The sequence below is a fragment of the Podarcis pityusensis genome (genome assembly GCF_964106645.2).
Source record: "Podarcis pityusensis genome assembly, chromosome: 8".
Taxonomy (NCBI): Eukaryota; Metazoa; Chordata; class Lepidosauria; order Squamata; family Lacertidae; genus Podarcis; species Podarcis pityusensis.
In genome coordinates, this window is record NC_138033.1 from 82,724,673 (window position 1) to 82,740,989 (window position 16,317).

The 16,317-nt window shown below is 46.4% G+C and overlaps 1 protein-coding gene and 1 long non-coding RNA gene across 2 annotated transcripts in view; one reads left to right on the forward strand and one right to left on the reverse strand.

Annotated features, from left to right (window-relative positions):
• Window positions 1-16,317, reverse strand: part of CUX2 (cut like homeobox 2) — a 256,982-nt gene that overhangs the window by 184,722 nt on the left and 55,943 nt on the right. The window lies entirely within an intron of this gene.
• Window positions 2,568-3,667, forward strand: LOC308484054. Its single transcript, XR_013989889.1, has 2 exons — window positions 2,568-2,678; window positions 3,268-3,667. It is a non-coding gene; the product is annotated as an uncharacterized lncRNA (long non-coding RNA).

A 16,317-nucleotide genomic window follows, 5' to 3' on the forward strand; every position in this document is an offset into this window, starting at 1 on the left:
TGCTGAAACAACGTGAACACTCTGCCTCAGCTACTGGGTAACTGTCCATGGTCCTGAAACCCACATTCTAGTTCCTCTCCAATGTTCTGATCCTGCCTTACTTTCCTGCCAGCCTGGGACCCTTTGCTTGGGCCATCACCTGTCATAAGATGAAGGGAGACCTCAAGGTTCAGGACAGGAGGGAAATGAAATGCAGGAAGTACAAGGATGTAATTAAGAGTGGTCACTGATAACATAGGCATTCTGGCATTAATAAGTCAATGAAGCCTTTTGTGGGTGCCTCCAAAATGGTGTAAGTGTGTACAGAGTTGGGCTTCGGTTCCCAGAAGTTCAGCAACCATGGCACTAAGAGAAGAAAGCCCCTCCTCTAGACTCCCCCCCCCCCCGAAGAGACCAAGAGCTGAGCGGTTTAAAGAGACGTCTCCTGCTGTAACTACATAACTCAAAATAAAAAGACAAAGCTTCGACATGGCGCAATTAAAGCAGGAGGCATTGATTTCTGCACCAGCCCGGCTCATTAATTCCAGATGCTCCGACGAAACCCATCCCTGCGCAGCCTCTCTCTGCAAGAGGAGGCGGCAGACCAGGAGGATATTGGATTCTGATGTCCCTGGTGGCAACCACCCTTTATCGCTAGCCAGTCGCAAGGAGGAGGACAGAGGCTGCCTTGATCCTTCCAAAAGGCATGCAGGACCGCTGCCTGCCTGGGATGGTCAAAAGTGTCCTGGAATACACCTCGTGTGATGTTCTGTCATGCCAAAGGCAGCACAACTCCTGAAGCTTTGCAAATCGGGAACCTCAGGAAATGTTAAGAACGGAGATACTGGAGCCAGCATTGTTCTTTGTCCAGGGCTCCGAAGCGAAGTACAACTGAACAGGTGCCTCTGGGAGGCTCACAAACAGGGCATGCAGGATACTGGCCATTTTTGCCTGTTGCAGTAACTTGGAATTACAGATAGACTGCCTATGAATAGGGAGGCTCAACTAACAATTGTGGCTAATGGTCTTGGCTAGTCCAGTACTATTCTCCATGCATTTGTTTACTCTTTCTAAAAAATAAATAAAAGCAATCAAAACTATGGGCCACAATCACATCTCGTGGGAGTGGATTCCGCAACGTAATCATCAATTTGGTACATTTTTGGCTCAACTCTTGAAGCTGCTTTGTAGTAAACACGTATTTGCTTAATCTGGAAAGTAATAGTAATAGGCCCAAATTGCATCAATTTAAAGCAATTAGTGCACTCAAGTTTGAAAATCAAAGCTTTCCTCAGCTCAGAATTACTTCAGTGCAGTATTTTGATTTTGATATATTTTTTTCTCCTTTTCAAGGAGAGCCGACAAGTCCTGACCAACAGTTGTGAACATTCCTGGAAGGGGGGTGGGGGGAGGAAACGGCTCTTCCTTCATTGTGCTCCAAATCTTGCATGTTTCTGGTGCTAAGCTAAAAATAGAACTCTGAAGTTCTGTAAGTTCATCAGTCTGATTAATCACTTAAGAACCGTTTAATAGACTAAAATAGGTGTTCCCAGTTGAACCCAGAAACGGATTCTTCTTATTCTCTTTTTAATGCAGTAAGTGCAGGTGACAGGAAACCCCTTTGAAGAGACATCTCTGTTCTCAGAATAGCCAAGATGGGGCCCTCCAGAGATTGCCACACTCCAACCCCCATTTAGAAGAGGAATATCTCTTCCAAAATGGCACCCTCTGCAAGACACACATCTAAAAACAAAAGAAGACATTCTCTTCAAACACACATTTCATTCCCATGCCAATCTAGGCTTTAATAGTATATTTATTTTTATTTATACTCTGCCTTATTGCACAGATTCGAACCACCGACCATCTGACGGTAAGCCGCTGAGACCACATAACTCCAGTCATGAAAGACCTACATTGGCTCCCAGTACGTTTCCGAGCACAATTCAAAGTGTTGGTGCTGACCTTTAAAGCCCTAAATGGTCTTGGCCCAGTATACCTGAAGAACTGTCTCCACCCCCATCATTCTGCCCGGACACTGAGGTCCAGCGCCGAGGGCCTTCTGGCGATTCCCTCACTGCAAGAAGCCAAGTTACAGGAACCAGGCAGAGGGCCTTCTCGGTAGTTGCGCCCGCCCTGTGGAACGCCCTCCCACCAGATGTCAAAGAAATAAACAACTGTCTGACTTTTAGAAGACATCTGAAGGCAGTCCTGTTCAGGGAAGCTTTTCATGTTTGAAGTTTTATTCTGTTTTTAATGCTCTGTTGAAAGCAGTCCAGAGTGGCTGGGGAAACCCAGCCAGATGGGCGAGGTATAAATAATAAATTATTATTGTTGTTGTTATTGTTGCTGTTGCTGTTGTTGTTACAGTGGTGCCTCAGGTTAAGAACTTCATTCGTTCCGGAGGTCCGTTCTTAACCTGAAAATGTTCTTAACCTGAAGTACCACTTTAGCTAATGGGGCCTCCTGCTGCTGCTGCGTGATTTCTGTTCTCACCCTGAAGCCAAGTTTTTACCCCGAGGTACTATTTCTGGGTTAGGGGAGTCTGTAACCTGAAGCGTCTGTAACCTGAGGTACCACTGTATTACTATTATTAGCCCAAGAGGCTCAGTGGTTTAGACCACAGTGCCACCCATGTCCCAATACCCTCACAGCGGCCAACCAGAGGTCTATGGGGAGCTTGCAAACGGGACACGAAGGTAACACGTCTTATCTCGGCAGCTCATAAATCTTGAGGCCTGCTGGGCTCGACTCCCAGACCAATTAGGCCTGCCGGACATCAAAAGCTCTTGCCGCGGCAAACAGAAAAGCCATACTTTCGCTTTTCCTCCACATACCTTTCAGCAGTCTGTCGCAGTCTTAGTCTCCTGTAAGTGCTGTGAATCTGGGCCCATAACCAGATGGGCAGTTGGGATACTGCCAGGGAGATAAAGTCCATCATGGCCCCCAAGCCGGCTGCCGGACGATCCATCAACCTCCCGTAGTCACGCAGTATCAACAATTAGTGACATGAGTTTCTAGAAGATTTCTTGCCACATTCCAGAGCTCATGCACACTCTATCAGCAGATAATGCACAGCCAAAAGTTGCACTCAGGAGAGCATTATTTACAAGTGTATTCAGCGTTGATCAGAACACAGAAAAACATGACTGCCTGCTTTAGTGTCTACGACACAGAGAGAGAAAACGAAAGCAATAGCAAACATAAACATCCTGTGAACAGGACATGCGCAGACTCTGACTCACAAAGCCTGCTCCCTTTTAAGGTGGAACGGAAATATCTTAACAGGTAACACTTCCCTCCCTGCTTTGAACACCAGTTCTGGTAACAACAACTGGAAACAACACCGCCTCTAATGGAGAAGGCCATAGCTATTGTTGCTAGAAACTAGTCTTTCAAACTATCCAGCTTCAGGGCAGTGACTACCCTGCTTGGAGTTATTTCCACGGTTTCAACTATGCGTTGTGTGTGGGCCTACTGACTTTTGCCTGTCTTGAATCTTCCAGCAGGGACCCTGCTGAGTTCTAATATTTTGAGAGGGGGAAGAAACTTTTGATTGCCCCCCCCCAAAAAATATTGAAAACTACAGCCACAGAGCCTCTACTTATTGTTCCTAGAATATTCCCAAAGATTATACTCATTTCAGCCACAAAGATTTCGAGGAATGAAGCGAAACGTCCCCCTCACACCTGAGTGCCCCTTCTCCAAAATAAGGGTTTTCTTTGTCCAGATACTGTGAATGAATGAATGCTGCCCCCCCCCAATTGGCTGATTATTAGGGGGTGGGGCTCCACTGTATGGTACATAAAACACCTACCCCTTTGAACTGGCAGATCAGATTCCCACCCCAGTCCACTCCTCATTTTTCTCAGCTATCATGGCAAACTGAACAAAGATCATTTCATGCGCCAAATACCATGTGGTTTTCAATTGTCATTACAGAATTCTCTCAGTTTTAATGAATGCCAAAGCCGGGTCTCTCCTCCGCCTGCCCCCCCCCCACATGAGGAAGGAGGGGGAAACGGAATCTTGGTTTTCAGCAAAGGTTAATAAACAGCGAAAGCACCAAGTCTCCTCCGATTAAGCAGGCTGAAAGAAGCCTGTAAATCGTTACAGGATTTAATTGCGCCATATGAAAACGAAGTGCGGACGTTGGGTGATTCGGTATTCAAGTCCTTCTTCACATAGTGCAGAGTTAAACTATGGAACTCACTCCCACAGGAGGCAACAAGGGTCACCAACTTGGATGGATTTGAAAAGGGATTGGGTAAATTCATAGCGGAGGAGAGGGTTATCAAGGACCCCACCCCACAAAACACCATAAAACAGGGGGGAGGGCCGTCACTTAGTGGCAGAGCAGTTGTGTTGAATGCTGAAGGTTCCAGGTTCAAATCCCAGCATCTGCAACTAGGGCTGGGACTGTCCCCTTCCTGGAACCCTGGAGGGCTGCTGCCAGTCCGTGTAGACAGCACTGAGGTGGATGGACCCATGTTCTTACTTGGTGCAAAGCAGCTCCTTATGTCATCTGGTGGCTACACCCTAACCCGGGGGGTGGGGACGTGGAACCATCCAGATGGTAATGGACTCCAAATCCCATCATCCTTGGCTAGGCTGGCTGGGGCTGATGGGAGTGGGAGTCCAAAAGCCTGGAAAGCCACAGTGTGATGGCCTGGGATTCGGACTCAGATGCTGAACCTGAGGGATCCCAGCCTGCACAGGATTCCCTGCCTCCAGAACCAGCTGAGCCGGGGCTGGGGCATGAGCCTGAAGGGTCCTCACCTGTGCTGGATCCTCAGGTGCAGGCATCAGCTGAGTCTGCTCTGGCTCCTGAGGTGATGGAGGACCCATTGCCTGCAGGTGCTCCACTCTCAGCCCCATCAGGGGAAGGTGAGGTTGCCTCTGGGTCCGGTAACCCTCCAGCCTCTCCTGAGCTGCAGAGGCTCAGGGCAGAGAGGCGGAGGGAACTAAGTTCCCGCAGGAGGAGTGCTCGCTTCCAGGCCAGGAGAGGCAAGTCACCAGAGGATCAGGGCCACCCTAGGCCTTGGGGCAGATAAAAGCCGGCCAGCCCCAGTCCCAAGTTGCGGGAGCAACATTGTTGGTTGTCAGTTCCAGCCTGATCCCTGACCTGCTTCCCTGCCGGAGCTCCTGACCCGCCCTGGCTCCCTGCTTGCAAGCCTGTTCCTGACCACACCCGACTCCCTGCCCTGCCCCCAGCTTCAACTTCTATGGACTGCCTTCATATTGCACCATCGACCTCGGACTGGACTCAGACCTCGCCTCTCAGTTAGCCCCCGGGACCACACACACAGGTTTCCTTACTCTCTACTTTGAAGGGGGAAATTTATGGAGAAGAGACGGGTCAATCAGTGGCTCTCAGCAGTAATGGCTAAGTGGAACTTCCATGTTCAGGGCCAGTATATCTGAGTACTGGAGGCTGTAGGACAGGAATAGGGAACCTGTGGCCCTGCAGATGTTGCTGGACTACAATTCCCTTCACCCCTGGCCATTGGCCATGCAGGTTGGGACTCATGGGATTGGGAGTCCAACAATTTCCTGAGCGTCAAAAGTTCCTTTAACTTGCAATCTTCAAGAAGTGTGTTTCTTCAAGGAGTTGCACTGCCAGAACTTCCCCACAAAAATCCCAAACATGCCGGTTTCCGCGCTTGGAAAAGCTGCGCAGATTATGGAAATAATCTTGCTCTGCATGGTTGTTTATGCAGTTGTGACTATTTCAAATCACATGTTTCTGTGGGGAAGGAGAACAAGCAGGTGCCACATAATACTGACTCCGCACTTGTAAAAAATCAATCTATTTTAGTGTGGCAGTAACCACACTTTGGAACTCCCTGCCTACAGAGACCAGGCGGACCTGCGCAAAACATTTCTGTTTAGGCAAGCCTACATAAATGTATGTGGAATGTTGATAAGTGTTTTAATCTGGTTTTAGCTCATAGCTGATTTTAATCATTTTCTCATTATTTCAAATACTTGCTTTTGTTTTTACTGATAATTTCATTGTTTGTAAACTGCCTTGGATTGTGTGTCTTGTTGTTTTTTACGATCAAGCGGTATATAAATTTTATGAAATAAATAATATAAACTCGAGTCGCTCTGAAATTTCATCAAGCATCGCCTGGACAGTTTTGAACCTCATTTCATATGGTTCATAAACTTGCTTTTGGAAAGCTAAGATTCTCATGAGCTTGGCACCGAAGCCCAACGCTCTCCGCTCCAGCAGAATTGCACCAAACCTGCACACGCAACCCCCTTTCAAATGCAGCTTTCAAAAAATGGAGCAACAAGCTGCTTCACCTGTTCTTTGAACCCTTCAAAGTTTTCAGAAGGGGAGTAGACCAGGGGTAGACAACCTAAGACCTGGGGGCTGGATGCGGCCCAATCGCCTTCTCAATCCGGCCCATAGACGGTCCGGGAATCAGCGTGTTTTTACATGAGTAGAATGTGTCCTTTTATTTAAAATGCATCTCTGGGTTATTTGTGGGACCTGCCTGGAGTTTTTACATGCGTAGAAGGTGTCCTTTTATTTAAAATGCATCTCTGGGTTATTTGTGGGACCTGCCTGGTGTTTTTACATGAGTAGAATGTGTCCTTTTATTGAAAATGCATCTCTGGGTTATTTGTGGGGCATAGGAATTCGTTCATTATTTTTTTTCAAAATATAGTCCGGCCCACCACATGGTCTGAGGGACGGTGGACCGGCCCACGGCTCAAAAAGGTTGCTGACCCCTGGAGTAGACAGGCTAACCCGTTGCAATATTGGGGGGGGGGGGAGAATCCATGGAAGGGGTTAATCCTCTTCACACACAAACTTTTCAGGCTCCGAAAGGGTGCAGAGCCATTCTATCTGGCTGCAAAGAGATTAAGGCTGATGCCAGGTTCTCTCGTGCTTGTTGAGAGACCGGACGATGATTTATGATATTTTATTTCCACGTCCCTTTAAACTATAATGCAGCGATAAAACACACAGGCACATCCATTTCATCGCAGTCACGTTAGCCCCTCGTCCTTTCTCTCTCTCTCCTTCCTCCCCCTCCGCAAGCATCTTCCCAGCATTCTATAGACAGCCACCTTCTGACTTTCTAACTTAAAAAACAGTGGTACCTCAGGTTAAAGATGCTTCAGGTTACAGACGCTTCAGGTTACAGACTCCGTTAACCCAGAAATAGTACCTCGGGTTAAGAACTTTGCTTCAGGATGAGAACAGAAATCGTGCGGCAGCAGCGGGAGGCCCTATTAGCTAAAGTGGTACTTCAGGTTAAGAACAGTTTCAGGTTGAGAACAGACCTCCAGAACGAATTAAGTTCTTAACCCAAGGTACCACTGTAGCAATTTAAAAAATCAAACAGAATCAAGCACCACTCAGTGTAAACATGTTAAGTTCCCACATTTTACCTATTTGCAAGGAGCAAACGAATTTTGCTGCCCCCAGTTATCGTGGCTAGTAGCCACTGACAGGCCTCTCCTCCATTAGTCTGTCCAATCCTTTTTTAAAGGCTTCCTTTTAAAGGCTTCACTGCCTCCTGTTCCATAGTTCAACTTTTCTTTGGCGATCCCTCGTAGCCAAGTAAGATTGTCTTCCATAAACACGGTTTTAACAATGAGTCCGTAAGTGACTGCGGAGACCAATTCTGGATCCACATGGCCTTCCACAGTAGGGACATAGGTTTCCGGGCAGGAGTTGATCATGGTGAGGGTTTGCCAAGCGTGCCTTCCTCCTAGCACGTTTCTCCCTTGCGTCCTGAGTTCAAGTGTCTTCAAAGCCCATGACACCATTGGTAAAGGCTATTCTCCAATTGGAGCGCTCACAGGCTACTGTTTCCCAGTTGTCAGTGTTTATACTACATTTGTTTTTAAGATTTTCCTAGAGACAGTCTTTAAACCTCTTTTGTTGACCACCAGCTTTACGCTTTCCATTTTAAAGTTCAGAATAGAATAGTTGCTTTGGAAGGTGATAATCAGGCATCCACACAACATGACCAATCCAACGAAGCTGATGTTGAAAAATCATTGCTTCAACGCTGGTAATCTTTGCTTCTTCCAGTACACTGGTATTAGTTCGTCTTCCCAAATGACGTGTAAAATTTATTGTAGACACCGTTGATGGAATCTTTCGAGGAGTGGGAGATAGTGTTTATAAGTTGCCCACATTTCACAAGCATACAGTAAGGTTGTTAGTACAATAGCTTTGTAAACAAGCATCATGGTTTCCCCATGTATATCTTGGTCCTCAAACACTCTGCACTTCAGTCGAGAGAAAGCTGCACTCACAGAGCTCAGGCAATGCGGGATTTCGGCAACAATGTCGGCCCTTGTGGAAAGATAACTGCCCAGGTAGGAGAAGTTATCAACATTTTCCAATGTTATACCATTGAGTTGGATTTGTGGTGCTGCAGAGGGGTTAAAAGGTAAAGGGACCCCTGACCATTAGGTCCAGTCGTGGCTGACTCTGGGGTTGCGGCGCTCATCTCGCTTTACTGGCCGAGGGAGCCGGCGTACAGCTTCCGGGTCATGTGGCCAGCATGACTAAGCCGCCTCTGGCAAACCAGAGCAGCGCATGGAAATGCCGTTTACCTTCCCGCCGGAGTGGTACCTATTTATCTACTTGCACTTTGAGGTGCTTTCGAACTGCTAGGTTGGCAGGAGCAGGGACTGAGCAATGGGAGCTCACCCCGTCACGGGGATTCGAACCGCCGACCTTCTGATCGGCAAGCCCTAGGCTTATTGGTGCAGCACTTTGGTTTTTTCCAATGTTGAGTGATAGGCCAAGCTTTTCGTAAGCTTCTGCAAAGATATTTAGTATGGTTTTTCATGCGCTGCATGAAAAGTACTTTCTTTTTTCTGTCCTGAACAGAAGGAAGCCTTATTTGGAACTCCTTCCACTTAGTCATCTGGCTTTTTAAAAAATTTTGTGGTGAATTATCCTAAATGTACTTCAAATTCAGCACGAAGACACCTCTATCTTTCAAGGGTTGTACTACATGACCCATGGGGTCCCTCTAATAGTCTATCATCCTATTCTTTGACCCTTACACTGAGTCAAACCCTGAATCTATCTAGCACAGTGGTTTTCAAACTTTTTTCCTCTGGGCCACACTTTCAGAATAAAAATTTGCTCTCGCCACACTAATTTTTTTCATTGATAAATACCGTATTTTTTGCTCTATAAGACTCACTTTTTCCCTCCTAAAAAGTAAGGGGAAATGTGTGTGCATCTTATGGAGTGAAGGCAGGCTGCGCAGCTATCCCAGAAGCCAGAAGAGCAAGAGGGATTGCTGCTTTCACTGTGCAGCGATCCCTCTTGCTGTTCTGGCTTCTGAGATTCAGAATATTTTTTTTCTTGTTTTCCTCCTCCAAAAACTAGGTGCGTCTTGTGGTCTGGTGCGTCTTATAGAGCGAAAAATACGGTACATTGGAAAACAAAAAGAAAAAAACTCCTAGCAGAGCTTGATTTCTAGAACAGAACACAACTACTTTATAATATGTTCACGGGACACCCAGGAAGTATAAAACAAAGCAGCTGCATAAGAACATGAATCGCTCCCAAAATATAATTAGAAACAAGCCTCTTACATATACGTACCTTAAGTATGTATACAAACTCGGGAGTGATATAAAAAGAAAAGAATGTAAGCTCTTTTTATATGCAATAACAGCAGCAAGAATACTATTGGCCCAAAAATGGAAGCAAGAAGAATTACCGACGATTGAAGAATGGAGGATGAAGTTACTGGACTATGCAGAACTAGATAAACTAACAGGAAGAATTCGAAACCGGCGGGACCAGAAATTCACGGAAGACTGGAGTAAATTTACGGACTATTTGAAAAGTATTTGTGAAGATCAGACGACGTTTGTAGGTTTGCAAGAAGTTCTGTGAGGAGTATTGTTGGAAGTATTGCAAAAATAGATAAGGGGAAGGGTAATTTGTTAATAGACTTAAAGGCAATATAAAGTTAAGAAATGCATAAGAAGTGGATAAAACGGTGGATTATCAGAGGTGCTGATGGAAGTCTAAAAAGATTGTATAAGTGATAAGTTTCGTGGTACATTTAATAATTCATATGTTAAAATCAATAAAAATTATTATTAAAAAAAGTATGTATACAAACTCAATGACAGGCGTGAACTTGCTTTTGCTGGGAAATCTCATTCGTATTAGGTCTGATTTAGGAGACAAACAAACTCTCATCTCCTTATCAATGCAAAATCTTGCTCTCGTTTTGAAAAGATATCTGTCTATATTCTGCAATATAAATTCCATACTATACTACACTGAAATGCTTAAATGTTTCTTTGATTGTCCTTGCTGTCCCTCTGCTGCCACACCCTTTGAGAACCACTGGTCTAGGCAATGCGGCCTACACTGACTGGCAGTGGCTTCAGGTGGCAGTGGCTTCAGGCAATAAACTGTACCCAGCAATTTATAGGTACAATTTATGGGGACTGAACCTGGGATCTTCTGCATACAAAGGAGATGCTCTATCACTGAGCTACCCATTTCTTATTTTTTTTTTGCAATATGCCAATTTATTTCAATTTAAAACCTATCCATCCATTAAAAGGCAGATAACCAATCCGCCTAAAAATCCTTTAAACTGGTTAACAGTCTTAACATATTTAAATCAACAGTACAAGGAAGTTGGCCAAAATAAAGAGAACGATAAGAAGAGGTTGCAAAATGAGACTCTTTTTTTTAGCAGTTAAAAAAAACCACACCAAGTTGTACAGTTTTCAAAGTCTGCAACTTTTGGCATATGGCTGAAACAATATTTCCTTCAAATAAACCCAATTACTTCATTAACCTAATCTGCTCAGTTTGCCATTGCGACACCGCTGCAGCTGCTCAGACGGAATTTGCAAGTGATCTCAGCCCCCAAAATAGAAAAGGGGGGGGGGGAGTAATGTGACTTTCCTTTTCCTTTTTAAATTTAACGTATTTGCCACCAATTAAACTCTCCTCAAGACAACACAACCACGGAAAACATGAATTTAAACACGAATGAAATATAACCCATTCCAAGCCAGAGGATCTTTAGCAAAGTTGTCCTGGAGTTCTCTTTGTTTTGTACTGAAGCTGGGGAAAAAGGACTGCCTGCTCCATAATCCAATCTTCCTCAAGCTGCTGCCTTCTAAATGGGAGCTGGACTACAACTCCCATCGCTCAGCCAGCACATGCTGACGAGAGTTATACAGTGGTACCTCAGGTTAAGTACTTAATTTGTTCCAGAGGTCCGTACTTAGCCTGAAACTGTTCTTAACCTGAAGCACCACTTTAGCTAATGGGGCCTCCTGCTGCCGCCGGAGCACAATTTCTGTTCTCATCCTGAAGCAAAGTTCTTAACCTGAAGCACTATTTCTGGGTTAGCGGAGTCTGTAACCTGAAGCGTATGTAACCTGAAGCATATGTAACCCTGAGGTACCACTGTAATCCCAAACATCAGGTTGGGCATCGGGCTGGAGAACGCTGCTCTCAAGGAAGGACAATGGAGGAGGAAGCTTCTCAGGCACCTGGGGCGGTGTGCCCAGGGATGGGGCGAACAGCCCACAGGGGCAAGGTGCGCGGCGCACATAGGGACGGAACGGGCCACTTGCCCATGCTGTCCCTATGGGCGCCACTGTGTGCTGTGTCCTTATGGGCGCTGCAGTACACCACGTCCCTATGGGCACCACTGTAGTGATCAGGTGGCATTGCTATGAAGAATTACAGTGGTGCCTCGCAAGACGAAAATAATCCGTTCTGCGAGTCTCTTCGTCTAGCGGTTTTTTTGTCTTGCGAAGCAACCCTATTAGCGGCTTAGTGGATTAGCGCTATTAGCGGTTTAGCGGCTATTAAAGGCTTAGCAGCTTAGCGGCTAAAAGGCTATTAGCCGCTTAGCGGCTTAGAAAAAGGGGGGGAGCAAAAAAAATCGCAAGACTCGCAAGACTTTTTCGTTTTGCGAAGCAAGCCCGTAGGGAAATTCGTCTTGCGAAGCGCATCGAAAAACGGAAAACCCTTTCGTCTAGCGGGTTTTTCGTCTTGCGAGGCATTCGTCTTGCGGGGCACCACTGTATAACAAATATAGAGTAAGCCATCTGTGTCAGCATTGCATTGCGTTGACTGGGTTTAAACTATTTTGATATGATTTTTGATCAATCCACACCTCTGCATCCCTGTTCCATTTCTCTTTCTTGACAAGTCACGGGCTTCTCACATGAAAGTGATAATGATCACTGTCCTTCTGACCATCCTTCGTATCGTGTGTATTGCTTGTTTATGACCTATGGGGTTGCCAAATGCACTCCTTTGTAGTTCTGTTTTGTTTACCCCAGAAATATGTGTGCTTAATTACTTTTCGTAGTTTAACTTCGGCCCCAAGTGGGGTTTGCTGAAATGTTCAGACGAACACTCTATAAAAAGTTCTTTTGTGAATAAAATTACCTGGGCCAGGGGGAGAGACAGATTATATACACCCCCTTCCCAGAGTCTTGCTGGTTCAAGCCTCTGTGTGTATTCTTATTAACCAGAGTTCAATCCTTCCTTTACTTTGGAAACGCCTCACACCACCGCACGCCCCGTGCTGTCCCTAGGGGTGCCGGGCGCCACGGGGCACCCAGCACCCATAGGGATGGAGCATGCGGCGCCCATAGGGACAGGGCACGCAGTGAGGCCTCAGCCGCCCTACGCTGGGGGGAGGCAGCAGGAGGACAGCGCGGAGCCTGCGGGCACCGCGACACATGGCTCGTGGGCTGCAGGCCCTGCGGTGACGAGTGCTGCCCGCCATTTTGTCACACACACCCTGTCAGGATGGCACACGGGGCGGCCCGCCCCCACCCTTCGTATGCCCCTGACTCTACCCAAACATTTACAGTGGGAGGGCATTAATAGTTTTATTGTCGTCATTGCCTGTAATAGCAAACTTGGGTAGATGAACACCTATCAGTTGGGAAGCAATTTAGAACCACTCAGAAACTACTTAGTGGTTTCAGTCTAGTCAAAGGACTTAACTTTGTAGATTACAGTGGTACCTCAGGTTACATACGCTTCAGATTACATACGCTTCAGGTTACAGACTCCGCTAACCCAGAAATAGTGCTTCAGGATAAGAACAGAAATCGTGCTCCGGCGGCGCAGCAGCAGGAGGAGGCTCCATTAGCTAAAGTGGTGCTTCAGGTTTAGAACAGTTTCAGGTTAAGAACGGACCTCCAGAACGAATTAAGTATTTAACCCAAGGTACCACTATACAGTGGTACCTCGGGATAAGAATGAGATCCATTCCGGAGCCCTGTTCGCATCCTGAATAGAACGTAAGACGCGACTGTGCGTGCTGTGTTTTGCCGCTTCCGCGCATGCGTTTTGCTGCTTCCGCGCATGCGTGTGATGTCATTTTGAGCGTCTGCGCATACGCAAGCGGCAAAACCCTTTCCGTTACTTCCGGGTCGCCGCGGAGCGTAACTTGAAAATGCTCAACCTGAAGCACATTCAACCCGAGGTATGACTGTATGTTTATTTATTTATTTATTAAAAAACCCAAAACAGCCTGACAAAAACCTGGCAACTTAAAAGAACATTGCTGGAAGGTTGAAGTCCCAACCAAAGAAGAATGGCAACTTAAACTTGATGGGATATGCGCAGCTTGCAGATTTAACATGTAGAATAAGAGAACAAGAAGAACGTACGTTTAAAGAAGACTGGAAAATGTTTACTGAATATATGGGTGGAACTTAACGCTGGTAGCATTAAGTTCAATTCAACATTGCAAATAGGTTTTGATGGATGTAACAATAGATTACAGTGGTGCCCCGCAAGACGAATGCCTCGCAAGACGGAAAACCCGCTAGACGAAAGGGTTTTCCGTTTTTGAGTTGCTTCGCAGGACGAATTTCCCTATGGGCTTGCTTCGCAAGACGAAAATGTCTTGCGAGTCTTGAGATTTTTTTTCCGCTCCCCCCCCCCCTTTTTCTAAGCCGCTAAGCCTTTAATAGCCTTTTAGCAGCTAAGCCGCTAAGCCGATAAGCCTTTAATAGCCGCTAAACAGCTAATAGCGCTAATCCGCTAAGACGCTAATAGGGTTGCTTCGCAAGACGAAAAAACCGCTAGACGAAGACACTCGCGGAACGGATTAATTTCATCTTGTGAGGCACCACTGTACTGAATGTAAAATATGCAGGGATGCGTGGTATGCAAAATGAACCACGGAAAGAGAAGAAGGGACGTCATTGATTTAAGATTGTTTAAATTAATGTTTTGAAATGCAAATTTGTGTGTGTATGTGTGTGTGTGTGTGTTTATATTTTGCTGGAAGGAAGTTGATCCAAGGAGGAGAGAAGGGACAGGAACATAAGATCCTGCCTTATATGGAGTCAGACGCTGCGGTCCATCAGCAGCAGTATTGTCCACACTGACTGGCAGCAACTTACCAGGGTTTGGGGCAGGAAGCTTCTCCCAGCCCTAACAGGGGGTGCCATTGGGTTTTGAGCTGGAGACCTTCAAAACCATACCAGGTAGATGCTATTGCTCTTTCCCTGTGTGGCCTTCAGGTATCACAGAACTCCCAACTCCCATCATCCCTGGCCATTGGCCATCCCAGCTGGGCCTGGTGGGATCTGGAGTCCAACAGGTCCCTCACCCCTTGTCCAAAGGAACGGAAAATGGGGAAGACAACGGAGAACAGCATATCAGCTGGGGAGAATTAAGGAAGATAGGGGGCAGAGAGAGAGAAGGATGGGGCTAGCCTGTGCCCCCAACAGCTTATAATAAGGGGGCAATGACAATAAAGATATTATTATTATTATTATTATTATTATTATTATTATTATTATTATTAAATATCCTGGAGCAGGACAGGAGCATGCTATGATGCTAAAAACCTCCCCCCCCCCACTGCCCTATTCAGCAATTACAGTGGTACCTCGGGTTAAGTACTTAATTCGTTCCGGAGGTCCGTTCTTAACCTGAAACTGTTCTTAACCTGAAGCACCACTTTAGCTAATGGGGACTCCTGCTGCTGCTGCGCCACCAGAGCACAATCTCTGTTCTCATCCTGAAGCAAAGTTCTTAACCTGAAGCACTATTTCTGGCTTAGTGGAGTGTGTAACCTGAAGCGTATGTAACCTGAAGTGTATGTAACCCGAGGTACCACTGTACAATGACTGCAGCTCACAACTTAAAAGGCCTGGAAGAATAAAAAGGATGGCCCAAGAGGGAGCCTAATAGGGGCCAGGTGAGTCTTTCTGGGGAAGGAGCTCCAGAAATGGGCCACCACCACCGAAAAGGCCCTGCTTCCCATTACCATCTACCTTTGCCCCTCAGACAACAATGGGGACACCTGGAAGAAGGCCTTGCTTGCTTCAGGACTCTGCACAGCCACCCCCCAACGTGGCTTCTTTCTATGGGGCACTTAGAAAAGACAGGGAGGAATTTTCCACACAAAAATACAGAACACACCAAACTGGGGCTTGCCAGTTTCCGAATGCTTGGGAAATACCAGGCCACATTCACCTCAGCCCTGCAACGCTCCAAGACAAGGGAGAGGAGACCATGACAGCTCCCCTCCCCCTGAAACATTTGAGCTTCTTCATTTGTTATATTTTTACCCCCTCCTTCCCCTGGGGAGGCACTCCAACTCAAGATAAGACAGTCAAAGACTCATGTAAAAATGGTAATAAACAGCAAATAATAATAATAATAATAATAATAATAATAATAATAATAATTTATTTATACCCCGCCCATCTGGCTGGGTTTCCCAAGGGTTTCCCAAACTCTGGGCGGCTTCCAACAGAACACTATAATACAATAACCTATTAAATATTAAAAGCTTACCTAAACAGGGCTGCCTTCAGATGTCTTCTAAAAGTTGGTAGTTATTTTTCTCTTTAACATCTGGTGGGAGGGCGTTCCACAGGGAGGGTGCCACTACCGAGAAGGCCCTCTGCCTGGTTCCCTGTAACTTGGCTTCTTGCAGCGAGGGATCCGCCAGAAGGCCCTCGGCGCTGGACCTCAGTGTCTGGGCAGAACGATGGAGGTGGAGACGCTCCTTCAGGTATACTGGGCCGGGGTCATTTAGGGCTTTCAAGGTCAGCACCAACACTTTGAATTGTGCTCAGAAACGTACTGGGAGCCAGTGTAGGTCTTTCAAGACCGGTGTTATACAGTCTTGGCAGCCACTCCCAGTCACCAGTCTAGCTGCCGCATTCTGGATTAATTGCAGTTTCTGGGTCACCTTCAAAGGTAGCCCCACGTAGAGCGCATTGCAGTAGTCTAAGCGGGAGATAACTAGAGCATGCACCACTCTGGCCAGACAGTCTGCAGGCAGGTAGGGTCTCAGCCTGCATACCAGA